We start from the raw sequence: 19,279 nt of genomic DNA, 5'->3' as shown, positions 1-19,279 counted from the left end.
TCCAGATTTTCTAAGTGCTTATTAGCGGGGGGGGTTTTCAGGTTTTCTAGTAAGTCACATATCTAAAACCATGAGCCTCACTATGCATTTTTATTCCTCCTGCGTCCATTTTGCCCAAGCTAATGCCTGGGGGAAAAGGTATTAAATAAATGTTCTCTTCTTTTGTTTCTTCTTTGTTTCTTCTGGTAATTGAGATCCTCCTGGCCTTCCCTCAGTGCCCAGCACAGGGCCTGGCACAGAGCAGGCACTCAAGAAATGTTTGTAGAGGGGCGCCTGGGTGGCTCAGTCGTTAAACGTCTGCCTTTGGCTCAGGTCATGATCCCAGGGTCCTGGGATCGAGCCCCACATCGGGTTCCCTGCCCCGCGTGAAGCCTGCTTCTCCCTCTCCCACTCCCCCTGCTTGTGTTCCCTTTCTCGCTGTGTCTCTCTCTGTCAAATAAACAGAATTTTTTAAGAAAGAAAGAGAGAGAGAGAGAGGAAGGAAGGAAGGAAGAAAGAAAGAAAAATGTTTGTAGAATGAATTAGAAGGATACATTTTACAGATGAGGACTTGGAGACCAGAGCCGTGATGTGACTTATGTGTCTCTGGAAACTCAGTGCTAGCAGAGATGTTTTCTAGCCGGTATCATTCATTTGCACATTTACGTTTCCCACAAATTAACCCATCCCTGAAGTTATAAGAAGGCCCCTAGTCCTGTCATCCGGATCTTATTTTATTGGTGGGTGTGGTCCTGCTGGCCCATTCACTTCGCCAGGATTCAGGACCTCAACATCTCAGCCGAAGAGCTCCGAGTCTGATGATCCCGGAGTGGTTCTTGGTGGTAGCTGAGATTGTGGGAGAGGAAGGAGGGAAGATGGAGAGAGAGGGTGGCTAGCAAGGAAAATGGAAATGCCTTGTGTGCTCCCAAGTCACCTCATCCGTGGACATACACCACAGTTGATTTCTTTTCTCTCCCCCGACCCCCAGTTAAATTTGAACTCTCGCTAAGAGGCCAGTGGCTTTAGCTAAAAATGTCCTGCTTGATTTATTCTTCTTGAGACCAAATAATAACCAACCTTGCCCTAACTTGAGCCTTCCCTGGCTGTCTGGGAGCTGCCTTCATTCCTGTGGAGAGAGCCCTGAGCAGGGAGCCAGGAGCCCTCAGTTCCTGGGTGACCACCACCCCTGTGTGACCTTGGGTGACTCACTTGCCCTCTCTGAACTCAGTTTTAACATCTGAAACTTGAGCAGTTGATCTTTAAGGGCCTCTCCGTCTGTGACATGAGGTTATAAAATCAAGCAAGGTACAAAAAAGGGCATAGGGCTAGAACCCTCCCCTGTGCATTAGTGGTATTCTCTGTACAGGCCTGATAATGCAAACATGGGGGGTAGGGGAGGCTTGACGTTACTGCAAGGAGTTTAGAATCCCATAGGACCCCATAGCCTATTTAGGACCCCATAGCCTAGTATGTAGGTGACATCTTGTGGAGACCTCGAACAAAACCGAGGTTCTGTAATGAGGAATCACTGGAGGCATGCATTTATAGCATTTATAGCAATGCCCCAAATAAGAGAAATAGCAAATATTTTACAGACTATTATGTGATCATTACAAATTACATTTTCATAGACTTCCTAATAACACAGCAGACTGCTGATGCAGCAGTGGTTAAGTGAAACTGCAGGACACACATTTGTAGATCTAGAGTAAAGGAAGCTATGTAAAAATTAAGCAGAGCAAAGAAGGCTGGAGTCCAACAACGGGTGATTTTTCTCTCTGGGGAGAGAGTTTTACTCTTGCTCACTGCATTTTTTAATATTTCCTGTGGTGAGCATGTATCACTCTTACAACAGCAAATGAACTGTATTAAAATAATATTTTAAAGAGTATTCCTTTTTGTGCTGCGGGAAGAAGAGAGACCTGGTTGACCGCATGTCCACATCTGGGCCCCCCAGCGATGTGGATGGACTGGCAGGTGGCCCGGGGAGGGTGCAGGAGTGATGTGGGAGCTGCCCAGCTGATGGCTTGGGGAGTAGCTGAAAATAAGGGCGGGGTCATGGTCGGGCCCTGAACAGGTCACAGGGAAAAGGAATTTGACACCTGAGCAGCATTGCTGGGGGAAGCCACGTACTTGCAGGCACTCAACTCTTGGCTGAAGAGAAGAAAGGATAGCCAGTCTGGTAAACTGTCCAAGCCTCGAGTTAACAGCCTAGGGGAGGCGGAGAACCCTTCATCGCGGGGGAGGGTTTGACAGGGACACTGCCGCGAGCTTCCCTGCAGGGCTGCAAGGTTGGAGGAGAGGAGCTCAAAGTTCCCCTTCTGATTGTTGAGGGAGAAGGAAAAAGTGGAAAGTAGAGAAATCATTACCCTCGTGGTCAGGATAATGACCTCTCAGCCAGATTCAAGAGCTGGCTGCACCTTTTATTAGCTGTCCATCCTGGGTAAGTTATGAAACCTCTTTGTACCTCAGTTTTCTCATCTGCAAAATGGACATAATAGCAGGACATAATGATAAATAATGAAATAGCATAAATTATAAATAAAGGAGAGAGCATGAAAAGGGCTTATTTGCAGAGCTCAGTAAAGGAGAGTGGTGGCCACGGGTTATTTTTCAAGGCCCCAGAGAGCCCGGCCTCCTGCCTTCCTGCCTCACGAGTCAGCCGGGTCACGACTAGCATCAGCCTCCGTTGGTCAAAAGTCCTCTTCTGTATTTGGTCGAACTATTTTATCCCCAATTATGCTGATTGAGTCAACCTTCTTCCCGCTCCCGCCTCTGAATCCCTCACCAGGTACATATCCTCCAGGCAGGCTGCTCTCTTACCTTGGTCTCCTTGGCCTCCCTCCCCATGCCGGTGCCCAGAATGTAAGGATGGACCCCATCTCCAGCCAGGAGCTGGGTGCCCAGGAATTCCGGCCCCACCGGCCAGCGCATCTGTTTCTAATCAGCGCGGGGTGGCGCATTCTTTCTGCCGAGCGTGCAGGCCCGGAGCCTGGGGACAGCGCTAATTGATTGCTAAACGGATCTTGTCATTTCAAAAGAGGCCTCCAGACCTGCCCTTTGCTCTGTCTCTGCTCCCCGCTCAAGAGCTTAAGAATTAACTTGTCCACTGCCTTTAGAGCCAGGAGACCATGGTCTTGAACCTCAACTATGGGGATTCGTCAGGAGCCTCAGAGAAGCCCCCTGCTCTTTGTAAAGCGACCTACAGCCTAGAATGGGACCCATGGATCCCATTTCATTCTCCTGGCAGCTTCGTGGGGTGCCCTGGACTGCGGTGAGCCAATGAGGAAATCAAGGCTCAGGGGTGTGATCCAGTGGTCCCGGGTCACACAGAGTTGATGGCAGGGATGGGACTGTCTTGAATCGGATTCATGCTGGGTCCAGGGTGTTCCCCAAAGCAGTGAATGGCCAGGGTTTGCTGGGGGGCAGGGAGATGGCGCAGGGGCTGCTGACCTGGGCCGTCTGGATTGTCAGGTGTTGGGCTGTCCTGCAGGAGGTGACCACCAGGTTGGGGAAGAGGCCACTCACGTTCAGGGCTGAGGGGTGGCTCCGCCAACCCCGGAGAACCCGCAGCCTTCCTTCTCTGGCAGTAAGCCCCTCTCACCCCAGCATCCTCATGTCAAGGGCCTGGGTGTCCCCAGCACTCACCGGAGAACGTGTCCTCGTCTGTCTCCCAAGGTTGAAGGCAGGGATGGTTGTCTTTCTGTCTCTGAAGTCTCTGCCTGGAACAGGATCTGCTCGTAGTAGGTGGTCAGTGCATGAATGTAGCAGGAGTGACTCATCCCGGACTTTCCCTCTGATCTCATTCTTCTGGGTCTCTTGGCAGAGTTGATCGGTGAGAACGAGATTAAAACCTACTTTCAGGGGCGCCTGGGTGGCTCAGTCGTTGGGCGTCTGCCTTCGGCTCAGGTCATGCTCCCAGGGTCCTGGGATCGAGCCCCGCGTCGGGCTCCCTGCTCCGCGGGAAGCCTGCTTCTCCCTCTCCCACTCCCCCTGCTTGTGTTCCCTCTCTCGCTGTCTCTCTCTCTGTCAAATAAGTAAATAAAATCTTTAAAAAAAAATAAAATAAAATAAAACCTACTTTCAGCAGAGCAGTTCAGCGCTCTGATACTTTGGCTCCTGACAAGAATCCCCGAGCTTCAGTGTTTGTATCTGGCAAATGGGAATGAGTTCATGTGTGTTTACCCTGGGCTGGTTGGAGGACCAACTGAGATGATAAAAGCTTGAGCACTATACTCCTGTAAAGGTGTGTGTGTTTGGTGGGGGGTGGATGGGTGGGGAGGGTTTGTTTTCATCTCTAATGGATTCTGGACTCCATTCTCTTCCAGAACCTTCTTTACTGGCCCACATGGCCAAAAGGGCTTATAAAAGAATTGGGGTACAGATGTACCCCAGTCTGTAAAACTATGTGTAAGTACTCAGAGTAAGTCTTGGTTCAGACTAAATGGCTCATATGGGCAGAAACCAGAAGAAAGGGATGTATTCAGCTCATGTGGCCTGGATCCTGGGTCCCTACCACCTCAGCCTCCTCTCCTCTGTCCCTCCCCTGCGTCAATGAAGATTTTGGTGAAGAAATCAAAGAGAACTGGGACACCTGGGTGGCTCAGTCATTAAGCGTCTGCCTTCGGCTCAGGTCATGATCCCGGGGTCCTGGGATCGAGCCCCGCATCGGGCTCCCTGCTCCGTGGGAGGCCTGCTTCTCCCTCTCCCACTCCCCCTGCTTGTGTTCCTTCTCTCGCTGTGTCTCTCTCTGTCAAATAAATAAAATATTTTTTTAAAAAATCAAAGAGAACTACATTCAACTCCTGGATCTCTCATCCTTCCTAGCTGTGTGACTTTGGGGAAATTACTTAACTTCTCTGATCTTACCATATGTAGGGTACAATAGCACATCCGATAGGATTATTGGAAGAGTTACTGAAAAAATGAACAAAAATATGCTCCACAGTGGTGGCAAGTGACAAGTGCTCCGTAAATATTAGCTATTCCTGCTGGGCTGGAAGGAGCACCCCATTCAGCCGCTCAGACCTCTGCCATCTGATGCCCTAGAGACACACTGCTCTCACAATGGCCTCCTGGCTTTCTAACTGCAGAATCAAAAGGCCCCTCGATTCTGACCCTTTAGGGACGTTTTAGTGTGGGGCTGTCCATTCCAACACCTCCGGTGCCAACATTAGGCACCATGACCTACTTAGTCTTCCCTAGCAGCTTTCCTCCCTTACTTTCGGGACTACAGTCCCCCCTTCATTCTCCTCCTGTTTGTTGGCCATTTCTGCTCTTTCATCCAGTCCTAAAGCACCGTGTATTTTTCTCAGTCTGGAATCACCAGAGGTTATAGGATGGAAAACCCGGTCTCTGCCCACAGCAGCTTCTAGGCTGACACTACTCTGCTAACTGCCATTGAGGACTGATGGGGGCTTAGCACTGTGCTGAGTGCTTCTATGTATTATCCCATTTGGCATTTGCAGAAGGTGCCAGATGGACCAGGGCTCAAATCCCAGCCCTGCCACATCAGACGCTGGGGTGGGGGCAGCAGATTGTCCCTGGGTCCTCTCATCAGCCAGGAAGGAGCTGATAGGTGGGACCAGGCAGGGCTGATTATGCCAGGGCCCAGGGATGGTGTGGGGGTGGGCCTGCCCATCAGGCTCAGAGCCCCAGGCTCTGGGGCAGGCACAGAGAGAAAGGGCTGAGGAATCAGAGTTGCAAAACTAGCATCTGATCTGCTTTGCCACTTACTTGCTGTGTGACCCTGGGCAAGTCACTTTACCTCTCTGAGCCTCAGGTTTCAGGGAGGCGCAGTACGTAAGAATGCTTGGTAAGTAGGATGCTTGGCAAATTACTGTCATAATGAAAACACTTTTAGGGACAGCACCCAGTTGGATTGTGATAGAGAAGTGATCTGCTGAGGTTTCAGCTGAGCTAGAGATCCCCCTGGATCTTCTGACTTCGGTGGGGGGGCACCATTCACTCAGTCCCTCAAGGTTGAAGGTGTATCTGCTCAAGCCAGGCTCTAACTCTTTGCTGTCGCAGCTGCCTTCTGCAGTCATCCTGGCGATGGCACGACTGTGTCCATTTTATGAACGAGAAAATCGGGACCTGGAGAGGTTAAATGCTGTGCTCGGGGATCACACACGCAGTAGCGGGAACCAGGTTCTGTCCCAGAGCTGTGCTTCTCCCAACACAGGACACGGCCGTGTGGTCCTCACATTCACCAGCCCCCAGCTGATCTGTGCTTTGGTTTCCTGAACATTCCGGCCTCCCAGGAGCTGTATGACATCTTACAGAGTCAATAGCGGTAAACAAATTAGCGCTTTGTGACAACCTGTTTCCCAGCACGTGGTTGTCCCTGGGAGAACTGAAAGACATTTCAGAATGAGAGAGACTGGCCTGTGGGATATCCTTGGGACTTTCCAGAGCCCCCAACGCCCTGCCTGTAAAAATCAAAGCAGGTATGATTTATTTTGAGCACGTCACCCCCTGTGCTAAGTGACTCTGAATGAATTGTCTCATTTAATGCTGACATTGGCCCCACGGGGCAGTTGCTATTTTTTACCCTCAGGTTATATAAAGAAACTGAGGTCAGGAGGGTGCACAGCTAAGGAAGTGGTGGGGCCAGGATTTGAACCCAGGCAGTCTGGTTCCACTCCCTGAGCGCTTAAGCCCGTATCACCGAGCAGGAGGATCAGAGGGTCTCAGAGGCACCTTACAACCCTGTGATTGGCTGGGCCTCCTCTCCCTTTCTCTCGCTCCAGCTGGCCGCCTCCTCTCATTCTGGAACCTTCCTTCCCTCTCTGCTTGGTGACCCTGCTGGAGAGCCTGGCAGAGCCCAGGTAATCACATTTATGCCTGATCTGTGCCTGAGTCTCCCTCAAAGCCTCGTGCTCCTCCTTGGCAGTCCAAGGCAGAGCTGGCTGGGAGTTTATGTTAACATTTCAAAGATTTATTCTGCTCTCTGAAACTTCTCTTCCTTTGCCTTGCACTGTTTATTGAAATAGTTCATAGGATACTGTTAAAGACTAAAACAAAAGTCAATAGAAAAATATTTATGGGCGCTGTTGGGACCGCGGCCAGGTAATGCTGTTTGAAAATGATTCTCTTAGAGTCACGGTTAGAATGCTGGGCAGAGGGAGCAGGGACTCACTTCTTGGCTAAGTTCTGTGGTTTTACACCCTGCTTCCCAAGGATTCAATCTGATTATTCTTCCCCCTTCTGGAGAGCTGTTAATTTTGTGAGGCCGGGCCTCTCCTAGGTGAGGTGGCTTGGGGGGCGGTCCCCAAAGTCCTTCTGTAATTTATTCCTACAGGCTCTGTATTTAGCATAAAGTCCTTGACATTTTTGGCATGTGGATTATTCTTGCCAGCTTCCAATGTAGATGTGAGATTTTCCTCTACGAGGCATTTCTGTCATAAGCTGGGAAAAGGAATCAAGTCTGTCCCTAACAGCTATCTTCCTCAAAGTCTGAGCTGCTAGCTTCTCAAAGGAGCTTCTCTTCTTCTTCTCCTCTAACACAAGTCCCTAAGAAGCCGATGGGGGCCGGGAGGGCCTAGGTAGGTGCAGAGTATCAGCTGGTAGGCCGGCGCCAGACCTAGAGGTTCTGAGCGGGTCAGGGCTGAAGCTGAGGCAGGGCGTCCGAGGGTGGGGCCCAGGGCAGGCAGATGCTACAGGCAGGAGTGTTCCACACAATTATTTAATAAAATGGAAACTCTTTGTGTTGTTTTTTTTTTTTTTTAGAATTAAAGTTGTTAAATAATTGTATTAAAACCTTTTTGCAATTCTGAAGTTCAATATCTATCTAGTTGACAACATAAAAAATGGGCATCATGTTTTAGGTATACGTCTGGACCTAGGTGTATTCAAATTTCAGATGAATACAAATCGTTTATTGCAGAATCTCTCAGTCACACTTGGAAATACCATAGCCATTCATGAATAGCTCTCGAACCACTCATAGGGCCACAGAAAGAAGCAAGAAAAGTACTCAGCCCTCCTGGAAAATGGTACATGGAACGCAAGGATGCATTCCTGCCCTCCGAGAAGAAAGAGTCTATAGGTTCTTTGATTTGTCTTTTACCCAGGTAGTTCTGGTCCTTATAGCCTCTCTGCACAGTGTGCAACCTTGGTAGCAGTATAATCCACAAATCTTCATGGTACGTGAGGGGGGAAACACGGGACGATAGCAGCGTTGGGGCATTTCCCGGGGCCTGGAAGGTGTCCGTTCGGGGGCAGATGTTTGGGGTTGGGGCTGTGCTGTCTGCTGTCAGGGCCGAGGGCCAGATCCTGAGTGACAGAGGCACTCAGGTGTTTGTTAATACATTTATTTATGTGTGTGTGTTTGTCATATGCAATCCCATGTACCTTTTTTTTTTTTTTTTTTTTTAACTCTGTGAAAGTTTGATTCTGGGGAGCAGCTTTCTGGTAATGGTGTGCTGGACTGCAGGATTGGGAATATTTAGCCTGGGGAAAAAAGTATCTTCTCTTCTCTGCCTTGTTCTTACACTTTTATCTCTCTTTTTCTTTCTTTCCGCTACCTCCCTTATTCTCCCTGAAAGAGTGTCATGAAGACACTTACCCCATGCTGTTGCAGAAAGTTAGAACTGGACCAGGGGGTGGTCATTACAGGGAGAGGACTCTTGACTCAGTGCAAGTCAAGGGGTCTGCCTGGCGGAGGAGGTGGGCTACCTGCCCCTGGAGGTGTCCGGTCGTGGGTTCATGATACTGGGGGATTTCTGCGTTGGCTAGGGAGTTGAGCTGGAGAAAGATTCTTTAATCCTGATCCTCCCAGGGAATCCATTCCAATATTCTCTGGAGGGAATATCATCCTTCCCAGTCTTAATTTGGAAACGGAGTTATGGGTAGGGATGGGGAGGATGGATGGGTTGAGACTTTAGACACTGCCAGGGACAGAACCAAAATAGTCAGCTATAACTCCAGTGTGACCAAGCTTGGGAGGGTTGAGATTTCCAGCAAGGTGCTGGGTAGAACATCCCCCAGCCTCCCATTTCTGCCCCATTTCTTGAGAAGCCATTTGCTTTCCCAATCAGACCTACTCCTGTTATTAGTGATCAGAAGCTCATTAAGAGGAGATAGTCTGAGGCTGTGGGAAGAGATGCAGCCTCAGAGTCAAAGAGATGGATGCAAACCCCACTTCTGCCACTTACTAGGTATGTGAACTTGAGCAAGGCAATTAAATTCTTTGAGACTCAGTTTCCTCATCTGCCAATGGAAATAGTAACAGCCCTGTCTGCCATACAAGGTGGCTGGAGGGGTAAAGAGAGGAATGGATCAGAACATGGTTTGTCCATCAGAGGGTATCCATCAAAGGCCATCTACCCAGCATAAGAACAAGTTCTTCTCCTATGTTGAGGAAGCTCAGAATAGATGGGAAATAGACACCTTCTCACAAGAGAACCAAAGGGAAAGATGGCACGTGGAAAGTGCCAATGACCTAGACTCAACTCTGTGTTCTTCCCTGGGTCCTTGAATCCCAAGGAGTGACACAAAAGCCCTTTGTCCTGCCAGTGAGATTCAGAGATTCTAATGCAGTGCTGCCAGGAGAGGGGTCTGGAGTCCAGTGTTGGTGGGGTCAGGAATGGCATCTGTGAGTGCTTAATCACAGCAGTTTCACAGCAGTACCAATGACGGATGGAGGCAGAACATGGCTAGGTACCTTTTCAGTATTCCTTTCTTCCTCCTTCTTAAGCATGACTTTATTTAACTATCTATCCCTTCCCCCAGATGGTCCAGGTGCCTTGGGAAAAGCTGATCCCACCCCAGCTTTAAGAGTGGACCTGATTTAAGAAATCTCATCTCTTGGGGCGCCTGGGTGGCTCAGTCCTTAAGTGTCTGCCTTCGGCTCAGGTCATGATCCCCCAGGGTCCCGGGATCGAGCCCCGCATCAGGCTCCCTGCTCAGCAGGAAGCCTGCTTCTCCCTCTCCCACTCCTCCTGCTTGTGTTCCCTCTCTCTCACTCTGTCAAATAAATAAATAAATCTTAAAAAGAAAGAAATCTCATCTCTCTTGCCAGGGGTTGGTTCAGAACTCCAGACATAAGCCAGTCAGCTCCAGGAATTCATTGATCAGGGCTAGGCACATGACTTAGTTTGGACCAATTAGACTAAATGATAGGATTTCCATTCCATGGTTAGGGAAGGGGCTTATTGGACTTGAACATATAGAATATTGCCAGCACTCTAAGAAGCCCCTGTATTTACCTTCCCCATTGACAATCTCCTCCCTTCTCCCAGAAGTAACTACTCTCCTGACTTTCAAGATATTTCTCTTGCTTTTCATTTGATTTTAACACCTATGTATTGCTCTGTAAAAAATATTGATATATTTTGCATATTTTTGACATACAAAATTTTTGAAGAAACTGAGTTACACTAAATGTATCCTTTTGTATTCATTGCACAACATATTTGTAAGCTTCATCCATGTTGTGGTTTGTTCATTTTCATTGCTGTATAGTACTCCATTTATGAATGTGCTACCATTCCTTTATCCAATCTGTGTGGAGATTCAAGCTGTTTCTAACATTCTGGTTTAACAAGAAACCTGCTGTGGACAAAGAATTGTTCATGACTCTTGGTACAGATACACCTGAGTTTCTTTAGATATGTTTTTATTCAACTTGATCAGAAAATGCCAAATTGTTCACCAAAGTGGTTGCACCAACTTATATGTCTTATAAACAATGTATGAGAGTTCCTATGGCTCCCAGTCTCACTAAACCCTTGGTAGTCTCGGAATTTGATTGTCCTGATAATATGTATACAATAATCTCCTTGTGGTTTCAATTTGCATTTTCCTGAATATTAATGAAATTGAGCACCTTTCATATGTTTTTAGCCATTTGGATTTCTTCTTTTCTGAAATGCCTAGAAAAATTTTTGCCAATTTTCTACAGGGCTGTTATTTATATAGCTTTTTTATGGTAATCTTTTTCTTTTTTGTGTGTGTTAAAATGCACATTGCATAAAATTTACCCTCTTAACTTGAAGTTCAGTGGTATTAAATACAATCACATTGATGTGCAGGTAGCACTACCACCCATCCCTGTAACTCTTTCCAGTCTTGTAAATCTGACTCTTTCTACCTGTTAAACAATACTCCCCAGTCTCTGCTCCCTCTAGCCCCTGACAACTACTGTTACATAGTTTTGATATCAGTTTTTGGGTGAGTTCTATGTGTTGCAAATATCTTCTCTCTGTGAACTTTTTCCTTTTGAAGACACAACTCCTTAATTTTAAAGTAGTTAAGATTATTAATGTTTTCCTTTAGAATTTGTGCTTTTTGTGAGTGTGCTTAAGAATTTTTTTCTCAGGACGCCTGGGTGACTCAGTCGTCAAGCGTCTGTCTGCCTTCGGCTCAGGTCATGATCCCGGGGTCCTGGGATCGAGCCCCACATCGGGCTCCCTGCTCCGTGGGAAGCCTGGCTCTCCCTCTCCCACTCCCCCTGCTTGTGTTCCCTGTCTCGCTGTGTCTCTCTGTCAAATAAATAAATAAATAAATAAAATTTTTTTTCTATGCTGACATCTTGAAGAAACTGTCCTATTTTGTCTTCCACAATTGTCTCTGACCTTTAAGTTTTTACTCCATCTGGAATTGACTTTTTTGTATGGTGTGAGATAGGGGTCCAGTTTTCACCCTCCTGCCCTCACAGAAAATGCCCAGCTGTCCCAGACATTTATCGCAAGGTCTGCCCTTTTTCTCCTACTCTGCAGTCCATCTCAAGTGTCCACATAAGCCCGAGTCTATTTCTGGGCTCTCTCTTCTGTTCCATTAGTTTCTATCCCTGAGCCAATATCATACTTAGTTACTATAGATTTATAATAATCTTTATATTTTGTCAGCCAAATTCTTCCACATTGTGGGAAAAATTTTAGGAGTGTCTTGATTATTCTTGGCCCTTTGTATTTCCATATAAAGTTTAGAATTAGCTCATCAGATTCCACAAGAGGAAAAAAAAAGCAGCTGGGATTTTTTTTTTTTTAATTGGGATTGCATTGAATGTATAACTCAAATTGGGGAGACTGTTGAGTTTGCCAGCCCACCAACATGGTATATTTCTGCTTTTATAAGTCTTTTAAAATAGAGCTTTATTGAAGTAGGATTGATTGACAATGTAATAAACTGCATGTATTTAAAGTGTATAATTAGGTAAGTTTTGACACCTGTATATACCCATGAAACCAACACTACAAATAAGATAATGAACAAATCCATCAGCCCCAAAGATCTCTTCCTTCCTATAGGTACTCCTTCCTCCCCAGCTCTTCCCACCCTCCCCTCCACAATGCTGAGCGGCTCTTTGCTTATTTTGCATCTGTATACTTCTTTGGGGAAGTGTCTGTTCAGATCTTTTGCTCATTTTAACTGGGTTGTTTTATTACTGAGTTCGGGAAATCTTTATATTCTGGACACGACTCCTTTATCAGATTTTTGCTTTGCAAATTTCTTTCCCCCCAGGCCATGGTTTGTCTTTTCATTCTCTTAAGAGTATCTTTTTTTTTAAGTAAGTTTAAAAAAAATTTTTTTAATTAACATATAATGTATTATTTGTTTCAGGGGTACAGATATGTGATTCATCAGTCTTACACAATTCACAGCGCTCACCCTAGCACATACCCTCCCCAAGAGTATCTTTTGAAGAGCAAAAGTTCTCATGTGGATGAAGTCCCGTTTATCGATTTGCTCTGTTATGGATTGTGCTTTGTTGTCACAGCTGAGATCTTTGCCTGACTCAAGGTCGTAAAGTCTTTCTTGTAGGTTTTAGTCTAATAGTTTTAGGATTTACATTCAGGTCTGTCATCCATTTTGAATTAACTTTTTTTCATGATGCAAGGTATGGGTCAAACAAACATGATGTAATTCTGCTTTTATTGAAGTCTTTTTTAAAATGCAGATTTATAATTATGCCGCAAAGACACTGCATACCTTTTGTTATTTTCAGTAAGTTATTTCTTTGATGCTCTTGTAAGTAGTTTTTTTGTTTGTTTGTTTTTTTTAGGAACAGAGAGAGAGAATGTGCATGCAAGCAGGGTCAGGGAGGGGCAGATGGAGAGGGAGAGAGAGAATCTTAAGCAGGCTCCATGCCCAGTGTGGAGACCTATGTGGGGTTCAATCTCATGACCCTGAGATCAAGACCTGAGCCAAAATCAAGAGGCAGATGCTTAACCAACTGAGCCACCCAGGCGCACCATAAATAGTATGTTTTAAAGAACATTCATCTATACTTTTGGTGGCTGGTATACAGAAGTGTGAATGACTTTACGTGTATTGATCTTGTACCTAGCAATATTATCAAACTTTCTTATTTAATAATTTATCTGTAGATCTTTTTAGACTTTCTGTGGGCACTATTTATATTATCTTCAAATTAGGACAGTTTTGGTTTTTCCTTTCCAATCTTTTTATTTCTTTTTCTTCTTTCTGCACAAAATTTATAATAGTTCTATTTTCTAGGTGAATTTAACCTTTTACCATTATGAAGTGACCCTCTTTGTCTTTTGACTTAATGTTTGTTTTGCCTGATGTTAATAAAATGACTATAATAATTAACACAATATACATAAACTTTCTTTTGGTTACTGTTTGCATGGTTTATCTTTCTCATTCTCTAATTCATCCTTTCATGTATTATGTGTCTCTCGTAAATAACACATAGCTGGATTTCTATTTTTAATGCATGTTGTTTATCTTTTGACTGGAGTAATTGTATAATTAGTATAATACATATCTTTGGGTTTAAATTTACCACCTTACTTTTGCTTTCAAGGTGTCAGCAGGGCCATGCTCCCTCTGGGGACTTGTGGGTTGCTCATTTCCTTGGTGTGTGTGTGTGTGTGTGTGTGTGTGTGTGTGTGTGTGTGTTTCCTCCAAGTTGCTCATTTTCCTGAGAATTTTATCTGTGGTAATTCTTTGAGGCCTGAGTTAAGATGATTTGCTCTGCAGAGAGAGGAGGTGCTACCAAACCAGGACACCTTAAACCAAGTCTCTGCTTGAGGCTGCTTTTGTGTTTGTTTTTATCTCGCAGGTGCATGAATTCAGACTACAAACCCTGTGTGGGCCCACTTGTGGTTATGAATGTTCAGGGGACTTTCCCCGTTACCTCTCCCCCGTGCCAAGGTGTCAGACAGCAGAATATTTTTCTTATTCATCCTTTCTGCTGAGTCCCAGCTTTATGCGGGGTGACCTATGAGATCTCCCACCTAGGTGGGCCCTAGGCTTTATCTCCTGGTCCTCTGCGCCCGTGCAGTTACCAGCATGGAAATCACAGTTACTAGAGCTCGGCAGAGACCTTCAGCTAGCTTGGATGCTTTCTTTTGTATTGGGATTCCTGGTGATTTTCTTGTGGGCTCTATGAGTTCCTTACTGTCATGTTTTAAGTGATGGTCCAAAAACTTAGCTTGTCCTTACTAGACACCAGAAGTCTCAAGGAGAGAATTTTCTATTTCTGTCTTGAGTGCCCCCCGCCACACCCACTTTCCTCATCACACTGCGAGTCCGGCCTTTCAGCCCCAGCCGCCTGTCCTCCCATGACATTGGAATCCAGCCTCGGCCACTGGTTCACAGTCTCAGCCCTCGAGCGCTTTGCGGTTCTGCGCTTGCCCACCACCCCCTCTCCCTGCCTGCTTCTGTGGTTTTCCACGCTTTAACTGGGAAAATGACTCCAAGTGATTGTCTCTCCTGAGAGCTTCTGTCTCTTGCTGAGCTCAAAATGCAAGGCTGCAAAGTAGGATGGCCACTTTGATCCTCCATTCTCTGCTTCCAAGGCCCCCTTCCTCCATGCTGCTCTGGGAGTATAGCGCTAACGGGTGCAGGCCACCCTGGTTCCAGCAGAGAATGGATAAGGCACCTTATGTCCTATCACGTAGGAGTTCACAGCATGAGGGGACTCAAAGCCGCTCAGTTTGCCCCCATCGACGCCATTCTCCCCAGGTATGGGAGAAGAGCTCAATAGCCCTCTGTGTACTGGAATCAGATGGGGCCAAAGTGAGTATGTTAGCTGACGGGAACTTGCTCTCCTCTTATGCTCACCATGGGCCGTGCACTTGTCGCTCCACCAGTGAATAGGTGAGGCCTCAGAGCTTGGGGACCTGCGTTCAGCCCTAGGACCCAGGACAGAATGGAGTCAGCTCTTCAACATCCATCCTCAGGCCCCTCCCCTGACCTCACATGGAAAGTCAACCCCATCTCTTTTCTGTCTTGGAATACATCTTAGCCAGCGGGAGACCACACTCGCTTGCTTTTCTAGACGAAGAGTCATTTGTTTTAATTACTTAATACATTTATTTAATTACTTAATACATGAATTTTGTATGATGACAATTATTCAGATCTACTGTCTTAGCAACTTTGAAACATGCAATAGAGTATTACTAACTCTAGTTGCCAGGCTGTCCATTACCTCTCCATGACTTATGTATTTTATAGCTGGAAGTTTGTACCTTTTGTCCCCCCTCACCCATTTTGTCTACCCCCTGCCTCCGGCAACCACCAACCTGTTCTCTGTATGTATCTAGGAGTGAGTTTGTTTTTGGATTTTCCATATACGTGAGATCATATGGTATTGTCTTTCTCTGTCTTTTTTTTTTTTTTCCACTTAGCATAAAGCCCTCAAGGCCCAACCATGTTGTCACAATTGCCAAGATTTCCTTCTTTTTTATGGCCAAATCCTATTCCATCATGTATAGACACCACATTTTCTTTCTCCATCCATCCATGGCTGAGCAGTTAGGTTGTTTGCATGGCTTGGCTCTCGTAAATAATGCGGCGGTGGACATCGGGGCACAGATAGCTCTTTGGGTTAGTGTTTTTTGTTTCCTTCTGATAAATACCCAGAGTGGAATTGCTGGATTATGGTAGCTCTTTTTTTTTTTTTTAAGTTTTTGAGGATCATACTGTCTTCATTCTTTTTTAATCCTGCAAAAGGTTCTCTGCAATAGATGAGGCTATGCTAGACAACTTAATTCTTCCTTTACTGATGGGCAGGTAAGCCGTTTCCAGTGGCGCCCTATCACCAGGAATGCTGCAGTGAGCATCACTGCATGTACCTCTCTGAGTTTGTAGGATTGCCCTCTCCCCCCTGCCTTCCTCCCCTTCCTTTACTGGCCGTGAAGCTGGTCAAATTGGCAACTGTATCTGGTGACAAATGCTTCGGTGCTTCCTTCGTAGATTAAAGTTCCGGTCAATTCTGGGCTTCAAAATCTCCCACTCTACAGACGTCAATAAGTAAAGTGTGGGGCCCTCTGTCAGGGGACAAAGTCCAGAGCTTTGCGCCTGACCCGTACCCCCCCCCCCCACCGGCCGGCTGGGTTCCTGAGGCTGTCCGGCCTTTCTTGAGGTCAGGTGGAGGTACCACAGTGTTAGAGTTGGGCTATGGGACTGAGGGCAGCACAGCCCGCCACAGGACTGGGACTCCTTCCCGATGGTAGTTTACACGACTGTCCTCCTACCAGAGTAGATGCTTTTCTGCTCAGCCTAATGAATGTCTTTTTCTCGCATAGAAGTATGTTGGGAGTTGTCCCTTCCATTTTCAGCAGCCGAGGCGAGTTGGGTCAGGGTGTCTGGGGTGAGGGATATGAGAGGGTAAGTCAGACACGAGAACCGGAATATTATCCCTCAGCAGCTTAAGTGGGGACTTGAGAAGGAGACCCATATTCTTTTGGAAAGAGCTTTCTGCCAGTCAAGTAATTTGGACTACCAGGACGTTACCCAAAGGATGGGAGTGCCTTCCAGGTGCTGTCAGCTGGGGTGGGCCGCCCCCATGCATTCTCTGCAGGGGGAACCCCCCCCCCCCAGCATGACTGATGTCACAGGGTCTGCTACAGTGGGGAAGGCATTGAACTTAGAGTCTGGAGATGGTGGGTCTGACTTCCTCAATCTCTCCAAGCCTCAATTTCCACATCTGTAAGATGGGTAGAGTAACACCTATTTACAAAGGGTTGCTGGGACGGCCAAACGAGATCACTTAGGCTAAAAAAAGTCTTTTTAAAAACCTAGCAGAGTGTCTGTGTATCATATAATGGAAGCAGGATCTAATTCATCTGTAACACAGCCAACATGAGGTAATGCTGGAAGGATGGGAGTGCCAGGGACTGGTGAGAAATACTGAAGAAGGAGCAGCTGGGAGGGAGGGACGGGCCCTGGGTCCTGAGCTTGGGTGAAAGCCCTTGGTTTGTCCGGCTCCCTTTGTTCTAATGCAAAGCTCACCAGGCAGCCTCTGGTTGCTAATTTGTTTTCCTACTGACCTTGGTCTGGGCCAGGGCACAGGAGCCGCCTCCTGGGCATAAGGCACATTCCCAGGTTTGTTGTTTATTGTTCATTTTAACTCTGCACAGGGGGTCTCATTAACCTCTTCCCAGGGAGAAAATAGAGGCTCAGGGATGCCAGCGGCTTGCTCAGCATTGCTCCGCTGGGAAGTGGGGAATCCAGGGTCTGTCTGACCCCAGCATGCACCACACCACACTTCCAGCAGCATCTCCTGGGCCCCCACAAGAGGATCCTCGACCCCGGAAAAGCATGCCTCCCTTGTAAGCTTCCAAGGGCTCAGTGGAGTCTTAACTTTGGGGACTTGTTTCTCCCTCCCCTCCTTCCAACCTGAGCCCACCCTCCACCCTCCTGGGGACTTAAGGAAAACCAAGCTCCTGAATCAGCCACACCTGGGACCAGTGTGACTCGGCAGCCCCGATGGAGTGGGCCCGAGTTCCATCCATCATGCGCAGACATTGCTCCACACTGATCGTCTTTCTTAACACCATGGACCCTGCCAACTTCTGGGGCTAGCAGGCCTGCCAACTTGGCTGGGACTGGAGGGTGAACAGCGGCCAAGCCCACTGCTGGGGTCTGTGTTGGCGCCCCACCAATAGGGTGGCCAGCTTACCCCTGTGTTCCCTGGAAAGCCCTCCGGATGGTTGTCCTCCTACCTCTGTGGTTCAGAGCACAGCCTTTGCATTCGTGGAGATGGTGGACGGGCCAAGGGGTGGCTCTGTGTGCCCTCTGGGTCCATTCTCTGACCTGGACACTTGACAGGAATGAGCACCTGTCACTCAGCTTGCTCCAAGGAGCCGTTAATGGGCCCAGAACACGGAGGCATCAGGTGATTGGGGCTCGGTTCATACCATTGTGGCAGGGCTGGATTTTTTAGCGTTCTTTTCCTTTTCAGTGACTATCCACTCTTCCTCCTTGGCCTGTGCTCTGACCACTTCTGTCAGGCCCACCTGCCAGTTTCCTCCTTTGCCACCCAGAAGTCACCCCTGGCTTCTTCTTATGAGCCGTCTGCTTCATGGCAAGCGTGTGCCCTGGGCTTGAGGAAACTGCATGATCTTGGCCCTGCCTCTTCAGCCTCTGACACTGGGGAGGTTGATGCATGGGGCAGGGGGCGTCAGACTAAGAAATGGCCAGGGGAAGAAGTCACTCTCTCTGGCCGCTGCTGGCGTGATGAGAGGTTTGGTCTTGAGATGAACAACCTGGGAGCTGCCATCAGGGTCTGACTCAGGAAGCTCTGATGATATCCCCAGACAGTGGTTGAGGCAGGCAGAGTCATGGCCCCCAAAGATGTCTGCATCCTGTTCCCCAGATCTGGTGAATATGTTACTTGACGTGGTAAAACGGATTTTGTAGGTGTTGATAAAGGTAAGGGTTTTGACTTGGGGGAGATCATCCCAGGTTATGTGGGTGGGCTCTGTGTAACCACAGGGGTCCTTACACCAACACCACCTGCAAGGTTGTTTGAACTGAAGACTCTCCAGCTCCAGTCCTGACGTCGATGAGTCAGAATCCACATTTTCACAAGATCTCCAAGTGAGGTGCATGCACGTGAAAGATCTGTCTTGCAGGAAGTATTAGACACATTGGTGTACAAAGAAAGGGGAGTGACCAACCCTGGTGAATGGAGGAGGGAGGGTCTGCTGCTAAGAAACAGGACTTCATGGAGGAGATGTCTGAAATGGGCTTTGAGGGATGTGTAGGAGTTTTCTAGGAGGACAGTGAAACTGTATTTGCAAAGCTGTTGAGGCAAAACGCAGTGATATATTCAGGAGACTGTAAATAATTGAGTCTGGCTGAAGGGTCAAGCAGAGGTAGGGCTGGAGAAGTGCCAGAGCAAGGTCACCACGTCGGAAGGATGGTCTGGTTTTGATCCTGCAGAGGAGGTGTCCGGACTGAGAGATTCTCTCCTGGGGGCACCTCCTCCTTCTCTGGGCCACTGGGGCTGATCTGCTGTATGAGCTCTGCCACTTTCTAAGCCTGTTATCATGCTCCCTTTTCCTCTCGTTCCCACCTTCTGCCTGCAGCACTG

The sequence above is a fragment of the Callorhinus ursinus genome, unplaced genomic scaffold (genome assembly GCF_003265705.2).
Source record: "Callorhinus ursinus isolate GAN/ISIS: 27379988/994484 unplaced genomic scaffold, GSC_fseal_2.0 scaffold34, whole genome shotgun sequence".
In the NCBI taxonomy this organism is placed as follows: domain Eukaryota; kingdom Metazoa; phylum Chordata; class Mammalia; order Carnivora; family Otariidae; genus Callorhinus; species Callorhinus ursinus.
This window is presented reverse-complemented; position numbering follows the sequence as displayed.